Source organism: Impatiens glandulifera, chromosome 1 (genome assembly GCF_907164915.1).
Source record: "Impatiens glandulifera chromosome 1, dImpGla2.1, whole genome shotgun sequence".
In the NCBI taxonomy this organism is placed as follows: domain Eukaryota; kingdom Viridiplantae; phylum Streptophyta; class Magnoliopsida; order Ericales; family Balsaminaceae; genus Impatiens; species Impatiens glandulifera.
Window position 1 is genome coordinate 150,175,985 of NC_061862.1, and position 13,767 is coordinate 150,189,751.

At 23.5% G+C, this 13,767-nt stretch overlaps 1 long non-coding RNA gene across 1 annotated transcript; it reads right to left on the bottom strand.

The window, feature by feature from the left end:
- Nucleotides 1–8,422: 8,422 nt before the first annotated feature.
- On the bottom strand, nucleotides 8,423–10,715 carry LOC124915055. Its single transcript, XR_007096842.1, has 3 exons — nucleotides 10,544–10,715; nucleotides 8,673–9,158; nucleotides 8,423–8,600 (listed from the first exon to the last, which is right to left on the bottom strand). It is a non-coding gene; the product is annotated as an uncharacterized LOC124915055 (long non-coding RNA).
- Between the last annotated feature and the right edge of the window lie 3,052 nt (nucleotides 10,716–13,767).

The following is a 13,767-nucleotide window of genomic DNA, read 5'->3' on the forward strand; positions in this document are numbered from 1 at the left end:
AATAAAAATAACTAATATTATATATATATATATAATATTTATAAAAATAAAATAAATAATAATATAAAAATATTTATAAACTAAACTAATAAAAGTTTTTTTTATTAAAATATAAATATTTATAGTTAACTAAATTAATATTATAAATATTTATATTAAAAATTACAATAAACTTATAATATTAAATTATTTATGAATAATTAATTAATAACTTTTATAATATTATAATATAGAAGATGAAAATATTCTAATAATTTTTTTGTTTGCATTCCAATTTTATTAAAATATCTCAATCATTATATTTTATTTAAATCAATAAAATATTTATAGAATAATATTAAATTAAGTAATATGTTAATTATATATATATATATATATATATATTATTTTATATTTAAAGATTTATTAATTATATATTTATAAGTTATTAAGTAAATAGGTTTTTGTCAATATTTTATTTTTAACTTATTAATATAAGATAATATATATGCATTATAATAATTATAATAATAGTAAATAAGATAAATTATATTTGTTATTTTAAAAATAATTTAAATTTTTAACTAATATGTTTTAAATTTAATATATATTATTATTATTATTTTGTTTATTATAATTAATAATAAATAATTCTTGTTTTAGATTTTACTCAATTTCCAAATTTTATTAATTAATATAATTAATAAAAATTGTATATAAGCAATTGAATAAATTGTATAACTCATTTTTATACTAACTTTTAATATAAAATTAAATACAATTTATTAATTAATATTTATTTATTATAAAATATATATTATAATAAAAATATATAATAATTATATTAACATTTTAAATTAAAATAATATTTTTTTTATAATATTATTAATTATATATAATAATTAATATTTTTATTAACTTTAATATAATAATTAATATTATATATAATATCTAATAAGTATTTATAAAAAAATTTAAAACTTAAATTTAAAAAAATTATTAAAATTTATTATTAACTAAATTAATAATTTAAAAATAAATTCATCATATCTATATTAAAAAATATAACAAATTTATAATATTAAATTAATTTTGAATATAATATTGAAGATTACAATACTATAAAAAATAAAATTTCATTCCATTTTTATTATTAAAAGATACCAATTACTATTAATATAAATAAATAAAAATATTTATAGTATAATATTATATTAATTTAAAAACATTAATCATGTTAATTAAATTTATATATTTTTATTTTAATATTTTAATTATTTTATATTGTAAAGAATTTTTTGTTTTTTATTTAATAGTATAATTTGATTTAAGTAATCTAATTATCTCTTAAATAATAATATTAATCATATTAATGATTTAAAATTATTAACTATTTCTAAATATATAAAATAAATCAATATAATATAATAAATATTTGTAATACATACATTTAAATATATATTTATTTATTTAATTAATTATCAAACAAAATAATTAATTATAATTAATTGTAATATATTTTGATATATTTATTATTTTAATTTATAATATTATATATAAGTATAATTTATATATTATAAAATAATAAATATAGGTTAATTATTTAATTAATTATCAAAAATTAAAATGATTATTTATTATTTATTTATTAATATTTTAAAATAATTAATTAATTGCATTTTTTTTATATAAAAGGTTATATTATTATAAAATAAAATGTTTAATTTTAGTTTTTATAAAAACAATTATATTATTTAAAATATATATTATTAAATAACAAACTAATAAAAAAATGAAATATATTTTTTAAATAAAAATAATAAGTGTTTATATTATTTTATATGTATTTAATATTATAATATTTAAAGTATAAAACAAATTTATTACTAAATTCTTCTTATGTTAAAAATGTTTTTACTTAAATTTTTTTATATAATTTTTTTTTATATTTTTCTTATTTATAATTAACTCTTAAACTTTATTTTATTACACTATAACAATATTTCTTAAATATAAAATTCATTTTCTTAACATATTATTAAAATATATAAATTACTAATTAAATTTTTATAATTAATTGTTTTTTTGAAAAAATATATAAATAAATATTAAAATTATGTTTTTATATAATATATTAATTCTTATAAAAAAAAGTTAACTTCATTTTTTTTTTAATAAAAGATAAATTATGTATATGAATGATGTTATATATTTATTAAGAAACAAATACATTAGTTTAAAACCGAATATCAATTACAACATTGAGTATAGATTAATTGAGGTAGAAAGAATATCAATTACAAAGTGTATATTATTTGAGGTAGGGCAAGATTTTTTTGTTTTCTTTTTCTAATTTTATTTTACTTTCATATTACTTCTAATTTTCTCCTCAAATTTTAATTTATATATCTTAATTATTTATAATAAAAAAAATCATCTTAAACGAATATACTTGCACAAGTAACTTAATTAAAGTATGAACTAATAAAAAATCATTTAAATATATTTTTTAAAATTTAATATTTTTTTTTTATTTATTAATTAATCAATTTATCTTCTTTTATTATTTTTTTCTGTTGTCTATTCTTTTTTATTAATTAATTAAATTATTTATCTCCTTTTTATTATTTCTTTTTTTATTATTTTATTATTATTTTTATTTTTTTACTTTTTATTTCTTACTGTATTAATATATAAATTATTTTAAAATTATTTGGTTTTTAATAAGGACTGATACTTGAATATTATAATGTATAAAGTAATTTCAATATTACTATAATATTTAATTTAGCTAGTTTATAGGTATATTCATTTGTCTTGTCTCCCTGATTTTTACTTGCACAACTATAATTGAGTACATAATTATGTTCAACTTGTGAAACAATAGTTTGTACTACAAATAAAATTTCTTGAAAAAGGATTATACAAGTAATTATTTAATAAAAATACTTTTTCAAAATATTAAATATTATAATATGAAAATATTGAACTACTTTATACCTTATATATTCAATTTTAGAGATAACTAATTTTAAAATATTCTATGTATGTTGATATAAAAAAAATAATTAAAAAAATAAAGTAATCAAATAACAAAAGAAGAAGAATAAAAAGAGATAAATAGATTAATTAATTAATAAAAAATATAAAAATAATAAATAAAGATAAATTAATTAATTAATTAATAAAAAAAGAGAAAAAATAAATATTAAATTAATAAATATTAATTTTTTTAAAAAAATAACCATTATTACTAATAAAGGGATTAACCAATTTTTAATAGTATAAGTGAACTATTTTTAGTTCATACGTTTAACCCAACTACTTATACGTCTAAATAATTTTTTTTTAATTATTGTTGTATCTCTCTTATTATATATTGTCTCTTTTAATATATATATTTCTCTTTCTTAATTAACTTTTTTTTTAAACCTATATATAAACAAATTAATTTTTAATATATTTAAATAAAAATAAATTCTCTATTTAATTTATATACGATATATATACATATATACAAAATTATAAAATATTTTCAAATTTTATAAGAAAGGTAGTGATTAAAGTTTCACATTTTAAATTTGAGACTAGGGTTTAAGTCTATACGAATTTTAGAGATATATTATTAATATTAAAATGAACGATATATGCGTGTGTAGATTTAAGGTTTTAGAGAATTTTTGATCGAATTTGTTAGTGCATAATGTTCAAAATGAAGTTATGTGATTGTAGAATATATGAGTGTGAATTTGAGGGATTAAGATAATGATCGACAAAAATGTCTAAAATGATGGTATTATGTGACCCATAATAACAAATTAGAGAGAGTAGATGGGTCGAATAAACCCAAAGTTAATGTGTCGGTATAAGTTATACCAAATATTTTTTTTAATTATATATTTAAAATAATAACTAATACATATTAATTATTAAATATATATATATATATATATATAATAACATATTTAAAAAATAATTTGTGGTATATTTAAATAAAAATAAATTCTCCCCTTATATACAATATATATACATACACAAAATTATAAAATTATTTCAACAATCATTATATTTGGGTGTGAATTACATGAATAATCGATCAAAATGTTTCTAAAATGAGTTTTTTAGTGTATAATGTTCAAAATGAAGTTATGTGATGGTGATAGATGTAACAAAATGTTAGTATTTGGTGTTCATTTTTTTTTATTATTTACTCATTTTTATATATGTTTTAAGGTTGCAATTGCACCATATATAAATATCTATGTAATAGTTTCTCTTACTTTATAATTATAATGTATTTTTTATATATGTTTTATGGTTACAATTGCACCATATTTAAATATCTATCTAATAGTTTCTCTTACTCTATAATGGTGACTTTATTTGGAAATAATCTCACTTTTAACAACAATTTTTTTTTTTGTTAAAAATATTATGATTTTTTAAATATTTTATTTCAATTTAATTAAAATAATGGTATAGAATATAATTTAATTATATATATTAACAAATTTAATAACATTTTTTCATTTAAATACAATTTTAGTTCTATCTATTTCTAAATATATTCATATAAAATTAATCAATTTAATTAGAAATTTGTTTGTATATTTAATTTAAATTTTCTTAAAATTTGCTTAACATTTATAAATTAATTTTGAAAATATATTATTTTAATTATTAATTCTAAAATATTTTTTTAACTTTAATATAAATGATTGGTGTTTATAATGTTGATTTTTTTATTGTATAAATCTTTAACTTAATATATTTAATTAATTTTTATAAATTTTAACACATTTAATTAATCTTTGCAAACAAAAGTGATTTATGCTATTTAAAATAATATAAATGAATATAGTATGACATTGATCAAAGTGTTTTGATCCTTGTAAAAATAGTAAATGGTAGAATACTAATACAAATATGATTTTTTTTTTTCAATTAAAGAAAAGTTTTGACCATATTTAAAATTTTGCAGCTAGCAAAAAAACTCTAATAATCCTCATAAGAGTCACCAATTTAGAAGAATAAAATCATGCAATAGTAAACTCCAGTGAAGAAGAATATGAATAAACATGACATTAAATTACAACCGAGAGAGGCTTGGCATAACATTATTCTCAAATTACATTTCTCTAATACACAAAGAATAATAAGCATATATACACAAATACTAATTCAAGGAACCTGATATGATGAATGCCAAAATTCTTAGAAATCATCGTGGTGATATTTCACTTGTGGGTTTCATAATGATGACTTGATAAACATGATTTTAATGTAACAACTCAAATTACTCTATGTACCTAAAAGCGAATATTTTGATCCACCGGATGAAATCGACCCGTTCAAAAGGCAAAGGAATCTCTGAACGGAAAGGATTGTTTGCCCCCAACCACAATTGCTCCCTGATTTGGCCGACAAGTAGACAAAGACGACAAAAAGAAAAGCAGGAATTAGGCTGAGGCCCACAACAAAATTCGCCTTAAGAAGATCTTCCTAAGGTGAGGGAGAGGAGACGAAAACATACATCAAGAGAGGAGAGGAGAGGACAATAACGTAGAAAAAAATGTTGAGAATGAATTTACACTATAGTATATTTATGGTACAAGGAAAGAGTATATTCAACAACAAAAAAAAATATTTCTTTTAGTGTATAATCTTAATATTATGAAATAATATTAATACAAAAATGAAATTTGATCTTTTGTTATGAAAATAAAATTAAAAAATATGATAAGAATATTTTGGAAGCTCTTTGAGAGTTTTGGTTTATTTAAATATGCAGTTGGGCACTTTGGAAAGTCAAGTATTTTCCTTGAGAGAATTGTTTCCTTGTGAGTTGTGTGAGCTTTCATTATGAGAGAATTATTGTAATACTCTCGTAACATTTTTGTTAATAAAGTTGAGAGTCTCTTGTTTGAAAGTGAATATAGGTCGGTTTTGGTCGAACCACTATAAATCTTGTGTTTGCATTTTTTAGTTGTTTTTTTCATTTTCGCAATTGTTTGGTGTTATTTTTGTTCTTACATTAAGGGATATTTCATCTCCAGATATCTCAACAAAATGTTCCTAGCTCATTTCATTCATAAACTTTTTTTAGTTTGAGTGTTGGGTTAGAATAAATTATAGAATTAGAATTGGTTTAGGGATTCTATTTATATATCATTAGAAGTTGTTTAGGCATTTGGGTAAGCTTTGATTCGTTTTGTATAACTCCAATTTCAGCTACACACGTAGGAAAGCAATAAAAACGAGACGCTCATTTTTGTTTGAGTTGTAGTTTTGGTTGAAGTTGCGGTATTGGTCGAGGCTTATGCACTAGTAAAAAAGACCCTATAGCGTTTGGTAAACCAATAAGTATTAACTTCGGCACCAATTGCTATAGACCTAGACCTATAGCGATTGATCATATATCAATCGCTTTCAATCGGCAGAAGTCTTCTCGATGTTGCCTTAATTGGCAACAACGATTGATAGATGACCAATCGTTATAAGCTTATAATGATTCATCTAATAACCAATAGTTATTACCTAAATCATATAGCGATTGATTGTTAGACCAATCGTAGTTTTTCGTAGTTTATAGCGATTGGTTAACAAATCAATCGCTAGAAACTAACAGGGAAACAACAACCAATCGCTACTATGGGTGTTCATCGGTTCGGTTTTTGGGTTATTCGAGTTCCTCAAATCGGTTTATTCGAATTTTTATATTTTTTAGCTAATTCAAAAACCGAACCGAATTCGAATAAATTTTAATTAAACCTAACCGAATTCGATAATTCAAACCGAATTCAATTTTATTCCCCTCATAAACTCAAAAGAATTGCACCAGCCAGGAATTGAACCCGGATCTGTATCGTGGCAGGGTATTATTCTACCACTAAACCACTAGTGTTTTTCTTTCTTTTTTCTTTACTATTAAATCTTGAATTCAAAATATTCTAATTTGATTATTTTAAACTTTTTCTTAATATAAGTTTGGAAGAATAAATAATAAAAAATGAATTCGATTTTCGGTTTGGTTTTTGAGTTGAAACCCAAACTCGAAAACCGTATTTGAATTCGATTTGGTTTGAAATTCAATTCGAAAACTGAAATAAAATTCAAATTCGGTTTATTCGAATTCAGTGAATTCGAATTCAGTTTATTTGAATTCGGTGAATTTGTATTCGGTCGGATATTCAGTTCAGACCAAATATTGAACACCCTAATCGTTATATGTTAATATAAATAAAAATATTAAATTTAATAATATTACAATACCTAATATAAAATCGAAAATTTAACTATAACCATAATTAAACCATAAATACCAAACCCTTAATTGAACTAAAATCATAACCAATGTTATTAAACAAACACACAACCAAAGTATTACACCAATATTAACCAAGTTCATAACAAAATAAGTTTCTTAACACAAACACCAACATTTGAAATTAAAGTACTACACCAATATTTGAAATCTAACCAAAATTATAATAATTAAAAGATTTTACTTAATTCGCGTCTTCCTTAGAATCATTATCATCTTATTGTTGGGGCTACACGGGTGGAATTTCTGTTGATGATCCTTGATCCGATGATTGACCGCCAATATTAGTAAATTGAGAAAATAATATAGGATCTATCGATGCACCACCGGGCATAAACTGTGACATAAAACACATCATCTCAGCTCTCTCCATCCTCAACCTCTCTTCCATTTGAGCCTTCTCCATCCTTAACCTCTCTTCCATTTGAGCATTCAACCTGTTTTCCAACTCGTCCCTCGCGGTCTTCTCTCCGTCCTTCTAAGCCTTCGTCGTCTCTTCCATATCATCGAGTCTTCTTTGCAATGTCACAGTCTCTCGACGTAGTTCTTTTTTGGACTGTGTAGGCCCTCGAACTTGGGAAGCTAAAACTGACCCCATCCCTATAATTTTTCTCTTGTCTTGAGGGCCAAAAACTTCTTTAACCAAATCGACATCAGAAATGTCGGGACGTTCAGCTCACAAATGTCTTAATTTATCTTACAACAAAATATGTTAATACCAATAATAGATAAAATATAAAGTGAATATATTTTATATACTTTATCATTTTCTCTGGTATGTGCGAATCAACAATTTTATCATTTTTGGTCCTAGTCGCCAAAAAGAAATCTTCATATTTTGGAATTGATCATTTTTGCAATTCCTGAGAATGTGAGTTAAATTTTAATTAATTTGAAAATAAAGTTAAAAAATAAATCTTATCATTTCGCGTTGCAGCTGTGTAAATGATTTGCTACCAGAACGATGTGCATATTTTGATGTTTTTTCTTTTCTATGCTGGTAACGCTTCGTTTCTGCAATTAATATATATAATGTTAGATTCAAAATGTTATATTAAGTATAAAGTATGAAAGAAGAAACCTGAAATTTATCGGTAAAATAATGGTTTATAAGTAGTCATTCTCAATTTTGTTGGGTCATTTCATCAGGCTTATTCGTCCTGATTGCTTCCACATTTTCTTTGTGCTTCCTTATCCTATTGAGATTTATGTCATACCTCAAATCCTCCCACCTCGTCTTTATGTGTCTCAAAGCGTCGTCTTGATAACTCTCAATATCATCTGAATCAAATTTATCCTAAAATAAAATGTTTTATAAGAAACAAATAATTAATTTTGAACAAAAATGTATTAAAAATGATTAACTTACAATAACGGATTGTCATAGAGTATATAAGGCGGTGGGGTGAGGTGGCGTCAATGGACTGTGCAATGTGAAATAATATTATTCTCTCGAACAATGGCCCCCAAATACCGACTCCACATGCCCCTATTTTTTAAGCACAGCTTTCTATCAATTGGGTTGAATGTGACCCGCACCTTTTCTCCATTAGCCATCAATTTGGCCAATTCAAAGTTTTTGTTGCTACCTCGCCTTCTTTAGGAGCTGAAAGACTCTGTATTTGTGCCTTTATCAGTCAACTGTGTGGGCTCATCTAGATTTTACACACCATCATTAGTGGATGGCCTCTCATCAGTGGATGGTCATGTGGGATCTATAAGATTTTTCTCCTTAGGGAGATCCTCCACTGGAGTATGCGATGAAGAGTCACCCGAATCCTTTTTTCTTTCTAAGTAAATTGAGTTGTGATTGCAAAAATCATGGCGGAAAGCTTTTTTGACGTGCCATTTATACCTGAAAGATATTTAACAACAAAATCTAAACAATAGTGAAGAATAGTAAACAATAGTAATATCATACATTTGACTATTTAGGATTTGTCTTTGTTACAATATCCCAACCCGGTCTATTACCAATATCTTTAGCATAAAATATTTGTTTTGCTTGAGTTGCCAATATCAACTGCTCATTTTGATATTGAGACTTCCGTTGACGATTTAGGCTAACAAATCCGTATTTATCAGTTTGAAGTCGTGTAGCTTCGGAATATGAGGTTTTCCCAAATTATCTTCTTCAGTTTGTATATTATAACTACTATCAATCTATACAACAATTATATCATTGCGTCGTCATTTTTCCCCATGACAATTCCAAAATATATAGTTCTTCCTTATTCCATACAAAATCAAATGTTTTTCTTACGCCTTGCTTGTCTAAATATTCTCTATTACCACATTTAACGATGAACATGCAATGTTGGTAATTCGACTAGAACTCACAACAAAACTAAGAAAATAATTGACTCTTTGAATGTATTCCGGAAGATGTCGATCTTTTTCTGTATACATCATCCATTTTTTTTTATTAGGGATATCCATATCTAAACCTAAATAAATGATAAAACCTAAATCAATATATATATCAAAAATGCATATCGTAACCTAAATCAATATCTATCCAAACCTAAATCAATATCTATCCAAATTTAAATCAATATCTATCAAAACTTAAATTCAATATCAAAGCATGCACATAATCTTTTATTAACAATTTCAACTATGACCTAAGAATTTAAGTTTAAATACATGGATTCAAGGAAAACTCCAGTCTCATGAAAAACACGTCTTTAACAATTTCTCGATCTAGCACTCAACCAAAAAGAAATAAAATTAAAGCACACATTTAAATCATGTCGATTTAAAGTTAGACATTAATTAACAAAATCACAATTTTATCAAATAATCTCGCAAACACCAATTAGTTTGGCATTTTTCAAAACCAGCAACATATATATAACATTTAATCAAACACCTTGTGAGCATTATTTCAAATGACAATAAGACACTCAATTCAATTACCATACTCATAAAATTACTTCAATTAAACTCAAAAAACATAATGTCTAAACCATTAAAACTCATTCAAATCAATTTTAAAGCTTAACATTCAACCAAATCACAATTTTAAAACAAACAACATATATTAGCATTTAGCCAAACACCTTATAAGCATGATTTCAAATAACTATAAACTCTATCTCAATCATGATTTCAACAACTATATTTCTTTCAAATGATTTTAACAACATATATTTCAACTTCAATAGGTGAAATAAAAGCTACAGATTATAGATTAAGAAATTAGGGTTTAAAAGATTAAGGATTAACCATAGAACTTACGGATTTGGACGGCGGCGGATCTCTCGACGACGTTGGCGGAAGATTTGGATTGGCGATGGAGCTCTCGGCGACGGCGGCGGAAGAGATAGGACGGCAGAAGATTTGGATCGGCGCGGAGGGAAAGAGAAATGAAATAATCGGGGAGTAGGATAGGCTATCGGGCTGGGTTATGTTTTTATTAGGTAATAGTGATTGGTATATTTACCCATCGCTAGTATGACTTAAGTTAATAGTTATTGGTCTATGTACCAATTGCTTCTTACAATTGCTAGTAAGAAGGTAATTGCGATTGGATTTATACACAATCGCTATTAAGATGTCTATTTTGACTTAAATTATGATTGCGATTGGTCTATGGAGGATGGAGGGATTATGTTAGGATTTTAGGAGAAGATATAGGATTTCAGGAAGGCTAGGATTAGGTTTAACAAAAAACTAAATTAATTAGATATCAAAAAATAAAGTAATAATCAAATGTCTCCACAATTTATATTCTCTACCAAACAAGTTCAAATTAAATGTATATGCATTCTTTTTATTATTTATTTTTCGAATTATCATATCACTACACAAACAGCCACCAAATAAGATAATTTCCGGTTTAATTATAAAAATGATTTTTCCTAGTTAGCTAGGAATGAATGATCTATATAGAGTAAGCTTTAAAGTCAAAATGCTTACTTTTTTTTTTTAAAATAAATACTTTTAGTATGATCGATCAAGAGAGCTAGCTCAACAAATTAACTTGACCCAAAATAACACTTATATATGAGACCCATAATTTGATGGCTATTATTTAGTTTTAAATTTGTTATTAATTAGTCATATTTTTATATAATTGGCCGGTTCTTATATACAGTGATTAATAACTAGGGAATTAAATAATAGTTCCATATAAATTGACTACTATTCCAATCGCTACTAAGAAAGTAATAGTGATTGGTTGTTATTCCAATCGCTACTAACTCTTCTAAAACGCGGAAAAACATGACGCCTTAATTAGGTGTATACTGATTAGTTTTGTAATCAATCGGTGTTATGTGTAGTGAAATAGCGATTGGTCTAGAGACCAATCGCTATTATCAAGGTAGTAGCGATTTGAATTATAACCAATCGTTGCTACCTTTATAATAGTGATTGGTCTTTAAATCAATCGCTATGATTGCTCGCTATATGGTCTTTTTTTACTAGTGATGTTTGTTATTGATTTGGCTTGTTTCTGACCGAGAAAATCAGACCGAGGCATCATCTTTTGCCGTTTAGTTTGCGACTAGGTGAACCCCATCTGACCCTCGTTCCCCTCTACCGAACCAGTGACCGGCCCGACTCGGCTTGTTTGTTTTCTGACTTCTTGCATAAACGATACTTATTTTTTTAGTCTTTTAAATATTTTTTTAAAAACCCAATAAATATGAGAAATGATTGGGAGAAGGAATTTGGGACATGGAATTTGAAGGGGAATGACGTGACTCATTCTAATTCGTTAAAAAATTAACAATTTCTCTCTATCTTCTCTCATCCTTCTTTATTTTTTTTAAGTGGTGACACATTATTCTTACTTTCCCCATGATAAATTATTTCCAACATTATTGGATTAGTAATCATCTTACTTCAAAATATTTGTCATTATGACCTTGTATCCTTATTTAGAGTATTTTTCATCAAGTAACTTATTATTACTCTGTTAAATATAACATATACTTTTTCCTGTAAATTTCTATTATTCTCCATAATTTCCTACTATGCCGTTTAAAATATCTAAACATAATCGTTAACTTAATAATAATTTTATTCTAAAAAATTTTATAATTATCGACCACATGTCCTTATTTCAGATATTTTGTACCAACTCACATGTCTAACTATTATTCAATCATATAATTTTTTATAATTTCTCAATGAGTTCAAACATTCATATTTGTTTTGGACGATATATTCTAATAATGAAAGCAAAGTTCTTAAATTTTTTATCTATTATTTTATAATATTATTTATCTTCAGTACAAACACTCATTAACTTTTAATTTATAACTTCAATAAAAAGAGTCATTTAATTATTTTTTAATATTTGATATTAATTTATTATACGAGTTTATTAATTATTATTTTACATATTAAATATTATTAATATTATATATATATAGTTAGTGTAATTACATAATATTTAACTTTTAAATAAATCTATTTAATACCCATAATATTAATTAAAAAAACTTATACATGTAAACAATATTAAAGTATAAAATAATATTAAATTACTTTATTCGATTAAAATTTTATAAATTTATTATTTATTTTATTATATATTATTATTTAACTAATTATTTTTTTATCAATACATACAGAAATTATTATTTATTTTTGACCATGTATTTATAACATTTATCACTACAAGTCTACACATAAATAACAACAAAACATACATCTCACTATAAAATGTTAAATTAATGTATAACTATATTTGTTAAATTTTTATATATTAGGATATAATATTAACAACAAAACATACATCTCACAATAAAATGTTAAAAAAAAAAATTAAAAGTATAAATAAAAAAAAAAACTGCAATCCTCACCTAATCAATTCATTTATGTTTTTTTTATGTGTTTAATAATTTTGATTGTTTATAAATAATATTTAGTAAGCTTTGATCTTTATTAGAAAAATAAATAACTCCAATACACTAAAGTTTTTTAGAAAAATAAATATTATTACACTAAATAATAGAACAAATGTTAGAAAATTTTAAAATAAAAAGGGTATAACAGGGAGAGAGATCATGGGATTGCCTTGGTATGTTATCAATTTAAATTGTGTAGGTTCTAGGAATGTGTATGATTCGTTGTTATAAATTTTTTATATTTAAATTTGTCATATGTTAAAAGAAACATTCACGAATATCAATCATATCAAATAAAGAAATTTTAGTAGACACATTTGAATCTCATAACAAGATTTTTTTATTATCTAAAATTTAAATTCAATAAAAAATTAAATAAGAGGTTATCTTTTATGTAAATTTAGAGTTAGATATCTACTTACTCATAAGTCCAAGGACTCTTTTGTACCTTTGTATAACTAAACATATAAAATGAAATAACTAACCAATTCACAATTAGTTCTTCACCCAAATTTTGTTTTTCAACTTCCAATTTCTCCCGCTCGTTTTCTCTCATCTTCTCTTCGAAATCGTCGAAGATCGATTCCAACTCCAAATCACCAT